The sequence below is a fragment of the Pteronotus mesoamericanus genome, unplaced genomic scaffold, assembly GCF_021234165.1.
Source record: "Pteronotus mesoamericanus isolate MK-2021 breed Mesoamerican mustached bat unplaced genomic scaffold, CSHL_Meso_final scaffold_125, whole genome shotgun sequence".
Lineage (NCBI taxonomy): Eukaryota > Metazoa > Chordata > Mammalia > Chiroptera > Mormoopidae > Pteronotus > Pteronotus mesoamericanus.
The window spans coordinates 1,828,968-1,847,940 of NW_026555304.1; positions in this window are offsets into that span (position 1 = coordinate 1,828,968).

Genomic DNA, 18,973 nt, shown 5'->3' on the forward strand with positions numbered 1-18,973 from the left:
TCCATCTGTCTATCAATCCACCTGTTCATTCATTAGTCTGTCTGTATTTCCATTCAACCATCTATATATATACAGAGGTCCAAAGAACAGAAAAGAGTTTGTTGGGTATTGTAATATGTAATAAGCCTTATAACCTCAGGTGCTTTTGGTACTGTTTTTGCCAGATCTTGATGGAAGTAGTCTAAATATGTACCTATACCAATAACTGGACACTTTTTTATTAGGTAGTGTACAGCAAAGCCAGAGTAGCTAACTGAAAAACCACCAAACCCCACCCCCAAGACAACATAAGTATACTGTTAATTTATATATGACCATAGGTGGGGTGGGTTTGTTTAGCCTTAAGAAAACAAACTGTGAAAACCCTTAATCAGGTTGGGCTAAGGAGTTAGTCTCCCTTCTGGTTTGTTTCATGATTGATCTAATTTCTGCTTAGATTGCTTTTCTTCCACTGGAATGTGACCTTCATGTTTCAAAGTCTTTATCAGTCTTTGCAGATGATCTTTAATTTCTCTAAATTCACTTGAATTTCAAACCTTTGTCACTATCATACCTTTGGAAATGGTTCTTCTCTCTCACACATTCTGGTAACTACACATTCTGGTGCTAATAATTTATTACTGGGCAACAGGGGCTAAGCTGCTCCTTGTACCTGCCTCCCCATTCATTGCTCCATGTTTGGTGTAAGCAGCCTTGATCCACTGCCTTTTTCTTTCCATGTCTTTGCTTTTCTGAGAAGCAGGAGAAAGGTTACATCTCTCCCTTTATTCCTTCACAGTTTGATCAGAAGGGTTAACCTGAATGCAGTTTAATCTTCAGTTGGATACAGACACTGACACCAGGGTACCCTCAGGTAATAATGAGAGCTCAGATGTCATTCTTTTTAAAAACAATTTTTTATTGAATTTACTGGGGTGATATTGGTTAACTTAATTATATAGGTTTCAAGTATATACAGTTCTATAATACTTCATCCATATATTCATTGTGTGTTCACCACCCAAAGTCAAGTCTCTTTCCATCACCATTTATCTCCCCTTTATCCTCTTTCCTGTGCCCCATTCTCCTTTCCCTCACTCCATTCCCCTTTCCATCTGGTATCACCATACTGTTGTCTGCATTATGAATTTCTATTTTCTTAATCCCTTCACTTTTTCACCCAGTCCCTTAACCACCATCCCCTCTGACAGCTGTCAGTCTGTTTTATGTATCCATGCCTCTGTTTTGATTTTGTTTGTTAGTTTATTTTTGTTCATTAGATTCCACATATAGGTAAAATCATATGGTATTCGTCTTTCTCTGACTGGCTTATTTCACTTAGCATAAAAATCTTCAGGTTCATCTGTGCTGTTGCACAAGGTAAGTTTCTTCCTATTTTACAGCTGAGTAAGTATTCCATTGTGTAAATGTATCACAGCTATTTTTTATCCACTCATCTACTGATGGGCACTTGGACTGCGTTTAAACCTTGGCTCTTGTAAATAACACTGTGATGAACATAGTGGTGCGTATACCTTTCAAATTAGTGTTTTGGATTTTTCAGATATATCCCCAGAAGTGAAATTGCTGGGTCATAAAGCAGTTCCATTTTTAATTTTTTTACAAATTAAATTAATTAATTTACTTTTTCAAATACATTTGTCTCTGCAAATTCCATACTGTTTTTCACAGTGGCTATACCAATCTATGTTCCCATCAAGATTGTATCAGGGTTCCCTTTTCTCCACAATCTTCCCAACACATGTTTGTTAGTTTATTGATGGTAGCCACTCTGACAACTGTGAAGTGATATCTCATTGTGATTTTAATTTGTATTTCTTTGATGATCAGTGACACTGAACATTTTTTCATATGTTTATTAGCCATTTGTACATCCTATTTGGAGAAGTGTTCACTCACATACTTTGCCCATTTTCTAAATTGAATTATTTTTGGTGTTGAGTTGTGTTAGTTTTTTATAAATTTTGGATAGTAACCCTTTATCACATACATCATTGGCAAATATGTTCTCTCATTTGGTGGGTTGTCTTTTTACTTTGTTGATGGTTTCCTTTTCTGTGCAAACAGTTTTTAGTTTGATGTAGTCCCATTTGTTTATTTTTTCTTTAATTCATTTTGAGTTTACTCTTGTGTATGGTGTAAGAAGGTGGTCTAGTCACATTGGATGTTATTACTTCTGCCTTCATTCCCTGGACCATGTGGTTCAGAATTTATTCAGTTAAAATGATTCACTCTGGTTTGAAACTCTTGCAAAATTCTTTCACTTTTTCTAGGTATTCACCTAGTTAGTCCTACCCTCTCTTGACCAGCCTCCTCACTGTGGTTTCATAAAGAACTTATCATGCTCTGTTTGGGTTCTGCACTGGAGCCAGGTGTGGTTAGTTACATGTATACCAATTTGTTTCCTAGCTAATGTTCCTTCTCTGTTGTTTTTCTCTTTCCTAAAGATTGTCCCCTGTGAACCTGAATCCTCTGGGGTTTAGAAGAGACATGGATGAATCTCTCATTAGTTTTTAATGGAGGGATGTAAGCCTTTAAGTGTCTGTAACGGGAAGTTAATTTCTCTAGGTGCTTTACATATGAGTTTCATTTTGATTTGAGGTATTTTACAGAATACTGTCATACTGAACTATGTGGGAAAATCCAAAGCATAGAATCATGTCCAAATATTTCCAATGGCCTTGTTTACTTCTATTTGAAAATTGATAGCTGAAAAGGCAATGTTGGTTTAAAAAAAAGAGAAAACTATAACAACTTTGAACTCAAAAGCTCCACTAACTGTGATGCAAGGCAAGTTTCTCAAGCTTGTCAGAAACTGTTTCTTGTACAATAACTGGAGACAACACTATTTTCTACAATTCAAAGAGTTGCCATTGGGCTAAAACACTATTATATATTGTAAAATGTGAGCCCACTCTTATTTTTATTATTTGTTAAAGCATGCAATTACATTTTCCTCTGAGACTGGTCAAAACCTGCATGCTAGATTTTGAAAGCAGTTGTCTATTTTACTGAATTATTTTTATCTAGGTTAATGCTTCATTTAAAAACATATACTTGTCATCATTCAAAAATGAGTTTAAATTATTTTATTCAGAACTAAAAAGTAGATTATGACACAATATCTTAGTTTCTAACTTTTCTCAGATAAAGTTATCATAGAAAGCATGATCACATTCAGGTTCAGCATGCAATGAGCAACAGTGAACAAAGAAGCTGTCACTTTCCATAAGACACTTGGGTGTCTGCAATAATCATTATTTTATCAATATTGAAAAATTTAGTCCTTAAAGTAACTGTAACATAGGTACCCAAAATTTTTAGTCCTGACAAAAGATTTCCTGATTCAAAAATGTTTTTCTTCATTCTCTATATAATTAAGATTTAAAAAGTACAAATTCTTTTTTAATTTATTTTCTTTTTTTTTTTTTATTAATTTATTTACTTTTTAAATACATTTGTCTCTGCCTTCCCTCCACCACCTTCCCCTGCCCCCTCCCCCATCCCTCCCTCAATCCTTCCCCTTTGGTTTTGTCCATGAGACCTTGCTACATGTTCCCCGACCCTCCCATTCCTTTCCTTTTCCCCCGTCCCCTCCTCCCTCCATTCCTCTTGTCTCTGTTCGTTTCTTTTCCTTTCAATGTTGTTGGTCTTATTTTCTTTGCATCTTTGTATTGTTGGTTAGGTTCCGCTTACAGGTGAGATCATATGGTATTTGTCTTTCGCCCCATGGCTTATTTCGCTTAGCATAATGCTCTCCGGTTCCATCCATGCTGTCGCGAAGTTTAGTAGTTCTTTTTTTCTTTCTTCTGTGTAGTATTCCATTGTGTAAATGTACCATAATGGAAGAACAATTTAAATCATCTTTACAAACTCAAGTTCCTTAGAAACACAAAACCCTGGCATGTATATAATGTTTTCAGTTTATAATATCCTGTTAGTGATCTTCACAACATCCCTGAGAGGAAGTGAGGGTATTTTTATACCTATTTTATAGATGAGAAAACTGAGGTTTATACAAACTTGCTCAAGGTTGCATAGCTAACTGTAGGGAAGTGAGGACCAGAACTCAATATCTAGCTTTAGTTCTAACATTCCTTTTATTATAGTCCCAAAGATAATCAGCATATGAAATTTCTCTGCAGCCAATTCCCTAGACTTCTTCAGTTATTCAGAATTATACAGAGACCAACCAATCACAGCTAAACTGTTTAAAGGTCTGTATTACATTCTGAGTAACTCCCTATGACTGCATCTATCAAGGCTTAGTTTTGGCTGCTCTTTATAGAAGCTTAAGGCACTGAATTACATATTTAGTGTTACAGGAAAAGCTTTGTTACAGAAGATCTGTTCCTTTTAACAACTAAAGATTAGAATGTGGTAATTTATGCTTTGGTGCTTAGGAAGTTTATTGTCTGTTTAGTGTCCTCCCTTTCACAACTAGCCACTTGAGTGTTTGAAGGAGCTATGTGAGTGTTTGGAAGTTGTGGACTGGTATTTACTATGTAGACATTGGGTTAACTATAGCAAGCACATTTGCAGCATACTTCATATAGCAACGTTCTGGTCATAAAAAACTAAAGGCTTTTGAGTACTTGGTTCTTTTTGTGACATAATTTCAATATCCTCACCAAGCATCATTGTGGTTCATAGGAACACATGCTTTTATTAAATGCTTATTCACAAAAACTTTGGGAGAAAGCTGTTAATAAGTATGTCTGATGCTCATGAGGACATTCCTAGGTCTCTAACACTTCTATTTCTTCATAATCTTATAACATTTGGAAATACCTAGTGCTTTTTTTTCCTGTGTCTGGTCACTGTGGAAAGAGGATATGGTGACAGTAGGATATAATTATTCCCTTCCTGGTTACCTAAAATGTGGTCAGCCTTCTTTAGCTTTCCAGCACAGGCAGTGGTAGTCATTTATTTCTGAATGGACCATGTTTGTCTTGGTTGAGTTATGCAATTCATTTTCATTGCACATGCAAATATGTTTCTTATTATCCAGTTTATTATCTTTATTCCCAACATATTTTCTTGTTTTCCCTCCCCAATTCTACCTCCACATTCTTCTTTCTTTACTCTCTTTGATATTTTCATGTGAAGGAGGTGGGATTTTACTCTGCTAACTCAGTACCCATGTCCTTTTAACCACTGGGTCAGAGGCAAGCAAATCTACTTACAGTTGAGAACGGCTTTCAGAGTCAGCTTTTGGGTGTGAAGGAGGGTGCTTCCCCGTTATTGTTTCTCATCAACCTGACCACACTAAGCCAGTAAGCCACTGTGATAGCTTTTGCTAATTTGATTTCTTGCACACAAACAACCTTGGCTATACTTTAAAGTTCTCAAGAAAGACATGAGGAGTTTCAAATTGCAATAATTCAACTCCAAGCACAAGGTTAATACATCTTTTTTTAAAAAATAAATCAGTAAAACAGAAGTTAATTAAAGTGTAAACAATGGACAGCATTGTGGCCCAGAGTCTCAGCAAAGGAATCTTTGAAATTCTTTGTGTAATGGATATTACCTGATTACACTCAGAGCAGGGTGGGGTTTAGAGAAGGATCAGCTTACTGAACTCTTTCTCTTCTTCCCCTTACATGAAATAAAAAGACTGAAAACCAACAACAGATGCTGTTAGAACTGGGGGCTGGGTGATGGCTTCCTAAACACATACTTTCCCAGAGAGACTTGTTAGGGTAGACTTGATGGTGGGAGCTGGGAAGAAGAGGCCCTTGCATGGTGACAGGAGAGCCATTTCCACAGCAGCTCTGCAGAGAGGATGTCACTGTCGTGAGACTGATACCAGGCCAGGTTATGTAAAGGACACAACTACCCTCATCACTAATGCCAAGGGCAGAACAGGACTGTGCCAATAACACAAATATGAGGAGAGACACTCCTCCCTGCCCAAGGGCAGACTTGGCTGAGAGAGCTGTGGGGAAAGGAAGATGTAGCCAAAAGTAGCCCAAACCCCAGAGTGTTTTCAGGACAGAGCCTATTACTTTTGATCTTGAGAGAATACAAAGAAGGAATGGTGAGGCAAAAGTCCCAGTACTCCTGGGGAGGGGAGTCTAATGTTTCTGTTCGTAGGAGCCTGGACACTGAATTCCTGTTTTCTTTGAAGATCAGGTGGTGTAAGGAGATGAAATATTTTCCTTAAGAAAAATCCAAATAATAAAGTGATGTGTATAGTTACCTGTCACACTACATTTAATAAGAAAATGCACCTGTCAGAGGTGCCAACTGATCATCCTATGGCACCGATTACCTGTGTGTTTGTGCGCAACACACTTGTGAGCACAGGTGTATGTCCACAGCTGTGTGCATGTGTGTGCACATGTGTGTGGGTCTGTTCGTGGGACTGGTAATGGGGAGAAAAGAGGAAACAGCAGACCCAGAACTGAGACAGAGTTGCAGGTGTTTCCTGTGTACAGTGCACTAAGAGGTTCCAAGAAGTCTTCCTTGCAAAACAGTACGCTGTAGATTGTCCAAAAAAAATCTTAATTTTACTTTACACTGCCAAAATTTCTATCATAATGACCTAATTTTACAGAAAACAAGATCCTCTTTTAACAGGCAGGCATTCCTCTTAAATGTCTGTGAACCATTGATATCTTTGAACCAATTAGTCTAATGGAAAACCTCTCTACCAGCAAGCTAAAAATGGTGGCCTAATGGAGAAAATAAGGTTATGTACTTTTTCAAACATATATGCTGGATGACTGCATACTTCAGGAGTGAGAGTCATTGAAAAACCATTGTGGAAAACAGTATGGAGTTTCCTCAAGAAAACTAAAAATAGAATTGCCTTTTGATCCTGCAATACCACTTTTGGGAATATACCCTAAGAATCATGAAGCACCAACTTGAAAGAATATATGCACCCCTATGTTCATGGTAGCATTATTAACAATTGGCAAGATCTGGAAATAGCCCATCAGTAGATGACTGGATAAAAAAGCTGTGATACATTTATACAATGAAATACTATGCAGCTGCAAAAAAGAAGAAACTCTTATCCTTTGCAACAGCATGGATGGATCTGGAGATTATCGTGCTAAGTGAAATAAGCCAGTCAGAGAAAGGCAAATACCATATGATCTCAGTTATATGTGGAATCTAATTAACAAAATAATATGACAAACAAAATAGAAACAGAGGCATGGATACATGGAATAGATTGACAGCTGTCAGAAGGGAGAGGGGAGGGAGACTGTATGAAAGAAGGTGAAGGGATTAGCCAAAGCACATTTATGCACAACCCATAGACACAGACAATAGTGTGGCGATAGCCAGTGGGGACCGGGGGGCCGTGGAGTTGGGAGATATGGACAAAGGGGCAGAAATTGGGGACAGAAAGAGACTTTGCTTGGGGCGATAGATGCACAATGCAGTGTGAAGATGAGGTTTTATCAAGTTGTACATTTGAAACCTGTATGGTTTTGTGAACCAATGTCACCTCAATATATAACTAAAATTAATTTGTTAATTAATTTAAAAAGTGACTTTTAAGCTATTTTAAACTTATGGACCTAAATGCTTATCCATAAAACAGTCTATTTTTTTTTAAAGATTCCATCCTTAGCTACAAAATTTACTGCTGTTGGAAGAAAGTAGAACCACATCTCCCCAAGGCCTATTATGCCCCATATGGCCCCAAATGGCCCCAGGATTTTGGCCCCAGGATTTTGGCTTTATGAGCTAATAATCTGTTCCAAGTATGTCATCAATAGTATTTCACTTAATTTAATCATGCCAATAACTCCTTCAGGTCAATGCCATCTGTTCCTTTATCAAGAGCAGTAAAACCAATTTCAGAGCTAGTACAAGTTAAAGCCAGACGTCAGCATAGTAAGCCTTACCCCCAGGCTGTTGCTCTTCCTAGGTTCTACTCCTGGCTGAGAATTTTAGTGCCTAAAATGTTATTCATATATTTTAAATATAAGTGTTGGTCACACTTTAGAAAAACATGGACTTTCCTAAGCAATATATGTAAGGGAAGTAAGAACTTCTTTTCACTCTCTTTTTGTCAGTCTACAAATAAGAACTAAGATGAATTTACAACTACCTGAAATTGTAGAAAGATACACTGAGAAATGCATCTCTGGCTGATTTTCACCTGGTTGCCCAAATGGTTCATCTATAATTCAGGATCTGAAGCAAACCTTGTCATGTCACCCTCATGCCTCTCAGTTGCTAACTACATCTAGAGACACCCTTATCCACTTCAGGAATTTCAGTAGTATGTGCACCTGCAGAGGTAGACAAAACCTACAAGATATCCTCATGAACAAGAACAGTCTGGTCCCTGCCCTCATGGAGCTTATGCTCCAGGAAGAGAGACAGAAAATAAACAGTAACTAAGTGAGAAAATAACTACAAGACACCACGGTGTCAGGAAAAGGACATCTGTACCTGTGTGGTGTCTGTGGTGTAGAGTCGTTAGCATGTAGGATGGAGAACCATTCTGCAGTAAGCCCATCTGTCTCATCATCTGAGCTCTACCGACTTTCTGCGTGGTCTTGGGCAAATATCTTAATGTGTGTGTGCTTCAGTTTTTCTCATCTACAAAATAGGAATAATGATACTTATTTATAGAGTTGTTTTAAGAATTAAATGTCTTAATATAGAGAGTTCCTAGATCAGTACTTGGCATATAATGAGAGCTACATACTTGATATCAAAGGAGGCCTCATGGTGAGAAACAGGTGGCACCTGATGGAGGAGGGACAGGAACTGCAGGAGGTTATAAGAGTGAGAAAAGGCCTGGAGTACAAAAGAACCTGATTTGAAAAGGTTTTTTTTTTCTCCCACATAAAAATATTTTTTTAACAATTATATAAAGTTTACCTATTTCTGTACCAAAACTTTATCGTATTGAAAAATAGTTTAAAAATTAAAAACAAATTTTCATATTTAAATAAAAGCCACATGGATAACTCAGCTATTTCTTAACTACTCATTATTAGAATCATCTGTGGCACTGATATGAGTCAGTTTTGAAAGATAATTACCTAAACTAAATGGCCTCAGGATTTTGGCTTTATGAGCGAATTATCCTACTTTTATCATTCTCTGTCCTCATGACTGCATTCTAAGCTGTATCTCCAATTTTTTATCTCTTAGTATGTCCAACTATAGCAGTTTAGAGCCCTTATAGTCTTGCTTTAATCTGTTAAGAGACAGGAAAGCATGTAACTCTACTTGTATTTGAATGTCCAATAAAGTCTATAGAGCCTGAGTGAGGGTCTCAGGGCCTGTGCACATTGACTTAGCTCAGTTACAAACAGTCCTCTCCTTGAGAACTGCTGTTCACTTACTTATGAGCTCTCTTTTAGGTTGTGATATATCTAGAATGATGGTTTTCCTGGAATTGAAATAGCACTGTGTAGAGTCAGTGTGGTTTATTGAATATGAGGGACTCCAGTGGGATTGGTTAATATCCCTAATGGAATAAGCAAAGTCTTGATTTAGAAAGTTGTATGTCCCTCTTGAGAAGCATAGAATTTTCGAGACAAATGTAACAAGGAGGTGTCTAATTCCGTCCCCTTCATTCCCATATGAGAAACCCAAGAGGACAAGGAACATATTCAAGGCCCCACAGCATCCAGTTGTTAATATGACCATAGTCTTCAGTTTGGGAGCTTTTCTGCCTCCCTGGAACTGTTTAATTAGCAACCTCCCATAAGCGTGGAACCTGAAAACCTATGCCTGCTCTGTAGCAGAGTGATTGTAAGCACTGGTCAGAACAGGGCCCCTAGGTTCCCGGGCCGTCTTCTCCATTCCACCTCCCACATTCCCTGTTTCTGAAACAGAAGATAAAACAAGAGAAGGGAAAACAGTCTGTGGGTTGGAGTTTACACAAACAGAGAGGTTAATCAAAGGCTGGTTTCAGTAGCTTGGAGGCTAAAGGGATTCCTACAGCTGGACATAATTACATAAAACTAAAAAAGGTATACTCACACTCAAAGTAGGAGACACGTTCCAAATACCAGTGTAGGCTTTTGTTGAAGTGGACAAACCCTTACAGTGTCCAAGAATAACAGGGACAGCCTTTGTCAGCATACTTTTTGGAATGAGAGGGTTTTTCGTTTTCTTTTTCTTGTTGTCGCTCTAGCTACCACAATCATGATAGTTCTCAGACAAGATGTTAACTTTCCTCCTAAGATCAAATGATGCAAAATCCCAGTAGTTTGGACTTGGTAAGAACCTTCAGATCTCCTACCCTCTGGAACAGCATGGATGGAACTGGAGAGTATTATGCTAAGTGAAATAAGCCTACCGGGGGAGGAGGTGAAAGACAAATACTGTATGATCTCACATAAAAGTGGAATCGAATCAACAAAACAAATGAGCAAAATAGAACTAGAGACATGGAAATAAATAACAAATTCACAGTGACCAGAGAGGAGCGGGAAGGGGAATAACAGGGAAAGAAGGGGAAGGGGCAAGTCAAGGAACATGTATAAAGGATCCATGGTCATAGACAGCAGGGTGGGGACAGGAGCATTGACAGGGCAGAGGAGAGCAATGGGGGAAAGTGAGGAAAAGCTTTAATTGAATAACAATAAAAAACAAAAAAGAATGACTATCTATGAACCAGGATTGAAACCTCACTGGACACTACTTGTGCCTTCACCTTGATCTTGAATTTCCCAGACTCTAGAACTATGAGAAATAAATTTCTCTTGTTTATAAGCCAAAAACAAAAACAAAAACAAAAAAAAGCAAAACAAAAACAAAGAGAACCTTCAGATTAGTGGGGTTCTGGTTAAGATTAAACAACTGACTCTTCAAAAAAAGAAAAGAAAAGAAAAGAAAGGAAGAAAGAAAGAAAGAAAGAAAAATAAAGAAAGGAAGAAAGAAAGAAAGAAAAAGAAAGAAAGAAAGAAAGAAAGAAAGAAAGAAAGAAAGAAAGAAAGAAAGAAAGAAAGAAAAAGAAAGAAAGAAAGAAAAGATCTAAAAGGTTCTGATTTGTAACATTTGGCAATTTCATTGGTATAACTGCTCATCCACCATAGCTGATTTTAAACTACCAACATGAAGTCACTAATCCACTGATAGTGAAGTTGAAAAGAACTAATGGTCTATTATTTAGCCATCCATCTGTCTGTCCATCATCCATCCATCTGTCCATCTAACTATCTATTTGTTTATCATTTCTAATTTGTCTATTATCTATCTATCTCTTTTAAATTTTTTTTCTTTATTGATTGTACAGAGACAGAGAGGAAGTGGGGAGAACAGGAATGTTGATTTCTTGTTCCACTTATTTGTGTATTCATTGTTGCTTCTTGTATGTGTTGTGAATGGGGATTGAACCTGAGATCTTGATGTATGGGGACAGTACTTTAACAAAATGAGCTACCCAGCTAGGGCCTCTATCTCTCTCTCTGTCATTTATCTATTATCTATCATCTATCTGTCTATCTATTATCTGTGTATCCATCTATCCATCTACTCATCTATTTACCTACCTACTTACCTACGTATCTACCTCAATCTTATGCTCCATTTTTTTTGTAAAATTAAGTGTGGAACTAGATAATAAGGCAAATTTCAGTTTTAATTTTGTGTGATTGTATTCATGATATGTTATTTCATGGAAACACTTGATTCCTGGATTAACTCAGAAAGTACTGTACTTTTAATGGTGTCCATGGCTTTCTTTGTCTTTATAGCATTCATTACCTCTCAAAATAGTAGCTATTTACTTGTGTATTTTTCTTAGAAGTTAAGCTCCCAGCAGGCAGGGCTTTATTTGTTTTGGTCACTGCTGAACCCTAGCATCTATACCAGGACCTGACTCATGGGAGGTGCATGGTAGATATGTATTGAATGACATAATTTAAATTCTTCCTTATAAATTTACAGAAAATGAGACTTTAAGAAATGAAGTGCTTTTTTTGAAGTTGTGCAGCACTTTGCGGCAGAACTGAAAACAGTACCTAAAATTGCAGTTTTGGCTTCTTCCCTGAATCCTTCTGTGGCTTGTCTCACAAAGCCTAACTCCCAGGAGAAGCTCATGTGTGTTTTAAGGTTGCACATTGCAATATGCAGAGCTTACATGGAATAAAGAGAGCTGTGACCTGCCTGGTCTGCTCCAGTGACTCACTGCACAAACCTTTTCCCTTTTCTAATGACCAGATTAACTTGGGGTTTATGTATATTAGTGGCAATGGAAGCACAGGACATCCGTATTGTTTCTACTCCAGAAGCTCTTCTCTTGAGGTTCCACTGTCATCAGACCTGCTTTTTGTCTTAGCCCCTGTTCTTTTAGGCAAGCACTGCTCTTAGATACTACTTTAGGTGCTCCAGAGACATAGATGAGTAACACAAGACTGCTGATATTTAGGAATGTACAGTCCTAAGGGGCAACTGATAAGGGATAATAACTTGGTGTGGGCAAACATAATGCAAAGGAAAGTTCCAAAGCTGTGAAGTCCAGGGGAGGGAACTCCACACTAGGCTTTTTAAAAGAGATTAATTTGGGCAATCAGCAATACATTCACTTACTAGGATTTTCCTGCCCCAAATGAGTAGTCTTTGTGAAAAATTAAGGCCTCTACCTATCTATAGAAAGTTCTACAAAAGCAAAAGCTCTATGTAAATACCTCATCATTCTCCTTCCAGATACTATAGTCAGATGGTGACCACATAGCCTTGAACATCAGGAGCCACTTGATGATTTGCAGGCACATCCTGATAGATGTGTTAGGAGATAATTGCCCTAAGTTAACTCAGCAATTGACTCCTTGCTTGTGTCCTGGATGGGAAATGGCAGTGACTCATTAAGACATCTCAGCTTGATTTAAAAAAGTACTAGATGGAAATTCAACTGACTAAATCAGCAAAACTATTCAGTCGCAATTAAGTGATATTAACATGGGGGTTATTATAAAAAGTTACTAATTTTATGAATTATGGAGGGTCCACAGGCCCAAGGGCCTTAAATAAATAAGGGTTGGCTCAGAAGGAACCTCACAGTGGGTCAGTGTGGATTTTAATTAGATATTAGAGTCAAGCATTAAACACCTCGTCACTGAGTAGCTTCCTCTCTCAATTGCTTTTGGCCCTGTGAACTACAAGGCAAATACACCAGAAAAACTCAATGAAATTCACAGTGGTTTTGCGCTTTGGGAATCATAAGTCATTTCAGGTTATGGTGTGGCAGGAAAATGAGTTTTGTGTCAGCTTATTGATAATGAATGGAAGTTACACCCTAGTGATGGCTGCCCTGTGTTTTACCTGTGGACAACTGAAAGGGAAGGAACACAACATTTACTTATCTTACTTAATGAATGTTATCATGTGGAAAAGGTAAATCAGTAATGCTGAGATCACACATACCGATCTTTTGAACACACAATGCCCTCATTTATATAAATCTTAGCACTTGATGGCTTCCCCATTTAGACACATGCACAGCCAGTCTGACTAGGTCTTCCTTCACAGGGTGTTAGTGTCACAATTTTAGAAACTTTTAAGTATAAGGAATTTGAGGAGCCTAAATTCCAGTGGTTTCCCAATTAATGTTTTAATAGAGAACTAAAGCAGATGGGGCTATTTGAAGTTTTGAGTTTCTTCCTAGCTCCCAGCTTCTTTGAAAAGAGAGGTTAGAAGTGGCCTAGTGGTGACCCCAGGCAAGGAGGTCCAGAAAGAAACAGATTGCAATCTTCTTAATTAGGCTGCTCTGTCTTATTCCTGTATCCTTAGCTTGAACATTGTTTCCCCCTGAGTCTGTTTCTGAGTGAAGTGAACAGTTTTAAAGAGTAGGCCCTGGCAGGGTGGCCCAGTTGGTTGGGTATCATCCTGTATACCAAAAGGTTGTGGGTTCGATCCCTGGTCAGGTGTGTACAGGAAGCAACCAATCGATGTTTCTCTCTCTCAATATCCCCCCCGCCCCAATACCCTTCCTTTGTCCTTAAAATCAATAAACATACCCTCGGGTGAGGATTAAAAAGAAGAGAGGGCTTTAAAGCTTCAGGAGGAGTTCCCAACTTTCAAATGGTTCCCAGTAGTTGTTCCCTTGCATCCCCAGATGAGGCCTGTGTCCATCTGGCCTTATTCATTCTGCCAGGGTCTCCTGGTTCTGTTCAGTTCCACCCCTACCCCTAGCCCTGCCCCACCTCTGGACACTCAGATTTCCTAAGTCTCAGGATCCTCACTCAGCTCCTCCTCAGTTAAGGTGGCCTGAGCACGAATGGTTCCACCTTGCTCCTCCCACTAAAGTCCTTAAAATATCTTTCTCCTTCTTTCTTGAAGGTACATTCTAACTGTAATGGTAGTTGGCCTTGTTGCAAGATCCTCAATTTAAGCGTTTGAATAAACTTTTAAAAATTGGGTGCTGGCAAATTATTTAGCCTTAATCTCCTCAGCTTTTAACAAACACTGAGCTTGGACTATGATAACCAAAGTAGGATGAATCGCTTTTTATCTCTGAATACAAGAAACTTGATACATGTCAGAAAGAAAAATGGTGATTTAGGGGTTTTCTCTGTTTCTGAGACAGAAAGAGCTCAAGAAAATATGTGTCTGTGTGCACATGCTTGTGTCCTTGTTTGATGCATCTATGGTTTTCATTTCATTGTAATTCTGTACCACTGGACTAACTGGCATTGACTCAGTGCCTCAGGGTTAAAGGGGACCTGAGAAGCTACCTGGGGAAACTCCTGCCTGTTCACAGAGTCAAAGACACACCAAGTTTGCCATTCAATTCCCAAGACATGTATGAACACAGGATGTAGTTAACACAGCGGCCCCTATTTTATAGAAAGCCTTTGCAGTGAGTCTCCCTCTCAGTGCCCTCTCAAAAGATTTCAAGGCAGAAGAGCAGATTCATGAAGTTTACATGAAAACAGAGATTCTAATTCAGCAGGTGTGGAGTAAGGCCCTTGGATCTTATAAATGAGTTCACACAACTTACTAAAGCTTAAACACACTGAAAATGAGAATTCCTTTATATATTTTATTACACTTTATTTAGAATTCTATGATTTGAAAAATAGACTCTTGAATGTATGTTATATGTAATTATATATACTGTATTATGTATATAATTCTATTTAAAAACAGATGACTTAAGAATAGGCACTTTGGCAAAGTCAGCCTCAAAACCTCAAATTCTCTTTCTTGGGACCTTTATGTGTGGGCACAGATCTGTAAACTGGGACATTGGTGATATGTTGCTCATACTTCCCATATTTTATTGCCTGGCAGTGACACTGGCAAAGCCTAGTTGATAAGGAAGGCCAATTTTTGGTTGATAAGGGGCCAGCATTCAAGTGGCAGAATTTTCACTTTCTCTCTGGCTGTTTTTAGTATTTTCTGTGCTTTGTAAGACACACAGGGTCCCTGCTGGCCTCATAGCCACACCCTTATGAAAGAGCTCCTAGGCTGTAAATCCACCAATGACTTGAAGACCTGCCCCAGTCAATTAGGGATGCACAGCTATATACTCATGTGCATCTTTACTAGCCAATCAGAGTGACTCCACTCTGACCAATCAGGACAGTACTATTTGAACCAATCAAACTATGTGGATTTGAAGGCCTTATTTGCATAGAAATAGGCCAATCAGGGATGTGGGTGGGCACTCTTCTCTACATAAGCCAGCTTCACTTATGCTTCAAGGGGGGGCACTTTCAATTTCCATCTAAGACTTCATTTCACCCAGTCTTGCAGGAGCTGGAGCTGTCTCATGGGAATTGGAGCCCCAGCTGCCTTGCCCTAGCTTCCTCATGCACCAGCTGTTTTCACTGAATAAAGTTTCTCCCCTCATTACATCCCAAAGTGGGGACTTTTGTTGAATTGCAGACCATGACCTTCAGTTTACAACTGTCAGTTTTCTGAACACTGTGCCCACGAAGGTAAGTTTCTGTTTCTGGCAGCTGGTATGGGCTTGACAGTTAGTATATGTTCAATGAGTCCATGTTGGAAGAATGAATTTATTGAGGGGAATCAAAATGAACCAGGGCTCAGAGCCTTTGTCTGCTGAAGAACTTCAGTTCCCAGGGGTCCCTGCATAAAAGGTCATACAATCAAAACTGAACCCCTGAGTGTTATCAGTTTATAGTGTTGTCAATTAAGGAGAAGGCAGAAATAACTCCAAGCCACTCCTCACTTGTACCCTTGAAACAGAATGAGAAGGCACTTCCCTGGAGAGAAAGCTGAATAGATGTGATCTAGAATCTGAGTGCTGTATTAAATGTGACTTAGTTTGTAGGACTTAGGACTCAAGATGGCTGCCTGTTCATGTCCAGGGAGATGAACAAAGGAGTCTAACGTTCTTTCTTAGTCTATTCCTCAATTTCTAGGATTCATTAAGCCATTTAATCCTCACATGGGAGAAAGAAGCATGGTGAATACCGAGGGGTATGTGTGTCTGCATACCTGTGTACATGCATGTACTATATATGTATACACACCCACCTACACATACAGTATTTATATCTGTATACATTTTAAGGTAACAGCTATTTTTATTTTTAATGTGCTTTCTGGTTCAAATAAATCATGTTAGTAACGATAATCTACTTTTGAGATATACAATTAGAGAGATCATCCTTGCTCTTTGTGAAGTTATGGTTAAGGAGTATAATTTGAACCTTGGTCAACTTTTCCTAGCTTTCAAAGAAAGAAAAATAAATTAGAACACTTTGAATCAGAATATTCCTGAAAACTGCTTTTTAAGAAGTGGCCATCTTATGTGATATGCTACAGCAAGACTCCAGCTTAATAAGAATTCATAAGTAGAACTTTTTCTTATATTACCTTCTAGGATTATTAATAATGAAAAGGCAAAATGTCAATCTTTAAGGATACTTGTTTCTTCACTAAGACTATATGTGAAAGTTATAAATCAGTAAACCTCTCTAGATGAAACAGCCTACATCTTTTTTTAAAGGTAATGTTTAGGTAATGAGTTACCAAAGCTGCCACATACAACTGCCCTGCACAAATCCAGGGAGCACCTTTCATATAGACATCAATGGAAACAACACCTCCCATAGTTCACATAATAATGTGTACAACTATCAGTGGTGGCATCATTTTTTGGCATCTATCATTTGTATGGGTAGAGACAATAAACTTTAGACTATCTTCTAACAAATAAATTGTGTAGTCTCACTGTGTCTAGCCTATGACAACACCACAGCTGGCTTTTATCTTCCTCCCCTAAGTTAATGTTCAAGAATGACCAATCGACTGGTTACTCAAACTTGTTAGGAGTCTTACTTTCTGTGTCATTTGTGTCCTAGTCATTTTCCATTTGCCTCTCCAGATATGTTTTCAGCCTGTGTCTGTCATACCCAGGTGACTGGTTTCTCAGGGGTCTTGCCTATGTTCATTTGTCCTCAGGCTTCTAATTGGATTTTGTCAAAGGGAAGTGCTCACTGGAGAGCAGGAGGAGCATTTAGAGTATTTATGTCTGCTGCTCTGTCCCGCCAAGCTGTGGTTTTGTCATCAGGTGTCTTCTCAGGCTGTCATCACAGCTCTTGTGGGGTAGCCCCTTCCCAGGGATTCTGCTTTTGTGAGATTCCAGTAATGCTTCCTTCTCCCTCTTCCCTTGGTGGCAATGGTTGCCCATTGTCATTTTCACTGAGTCTTTCACCACCCCTTCATCCCTCTGGTACAACTATAATAATACTTTTCCATAACTCTTTCTGGTCACCCTTTTGAACACTCTGTATGTTTTTTTCTCCTGGAACTTGTCCAATTCTTCTTTTCAACCACTTACATCCTTGATGTTGACCTCACAAAATCAAATCTCATGTCATCATTACCCTTTGGGCCTCCTGGCTATTGTTGGTTGCATTCAGAAACATCTCTATAGCCAGTCAATTCTCTTTATCCCACCATGACTTAGTTTTTAGAACCTCTCTTCCCCACTGCTGAGGTTTCAGCATTACGTCAAGGTCTTCTCAGATTATCATCAATCACTGTTCGATACTTCACCCAAGCCTTTTACTAGAATACAAACTCTAAATGGAGAGGTGGTATAGACCCATTGTGGTATTCTCCATGGCACTTATATGAGTACTTTGAAGGTTAAGCTTACTCAATATACTTTATTGCATTAAATAGCATCAGGAAGCATTATCAGCAAATATGAAGCATCTGAAATTGAACATTATGGTGAGGGCATGTCTCTTCTTTCAGGTGTATCTTTAAAAATGTTGATTCAAATGGAATTGTACTATATATAATTGTCTGCACTTGTTTTCAGTTAACACCATATCTTTGAGAGCTATCTATGTCAGAAGAGAATATTCAATCTCTATTTTTAGAGCCTGTTTTTCTAAAATATGGAAATATTTTACATGTATATTTGAAAATACCTCTAAATAATATAGAATTATAGCATACAGAAATGAGTCAAATACAATGTTTTTTTACCCCTTTTTAAGTATAAACATTGTGCCATTTTTTGTTCAAATTTCTTTTTTTTCCTAATTAGGGACAGAGGAATTTAAATTCTCTTGTGCCTTCCCCTGACTCTCTTTTTTCTATCTTCTCTTCCTCCTTCTTCAGAAATCATCATTATTCTGTAATTGGTGATATCTTTTTCACCCATGGTTTTATAATTACATACCTTATACATGAATGTGCCCTTGGGCAGTACTATAGTGTTATTTTTTTTATTTGTTTAAAATCATCATAAACTCTGTTGTAAACTTTCTCTTAATATTTTAACACTTCGTGTTTGATTATTTAAAACAAAGAAAAGTTGCAATACTCTCTAAGTATTAGATCAGGACATTCTCTGTTCCTTCCCTCCATCTCATCTCTCTCTCTCCCCCCCTGCCCTTTGTATATACCATGCTTTCATTTTTATTTTTATTTCCTTCTTGGATTTTGGATTTACACTATTCCTGATTTCCTGTCTATTGGTTAATAAGTTACAGACACCCCCAGTCCTTGTAGTAGTCACCTTCAAAATTTTAATATACACATGACTCAAAGT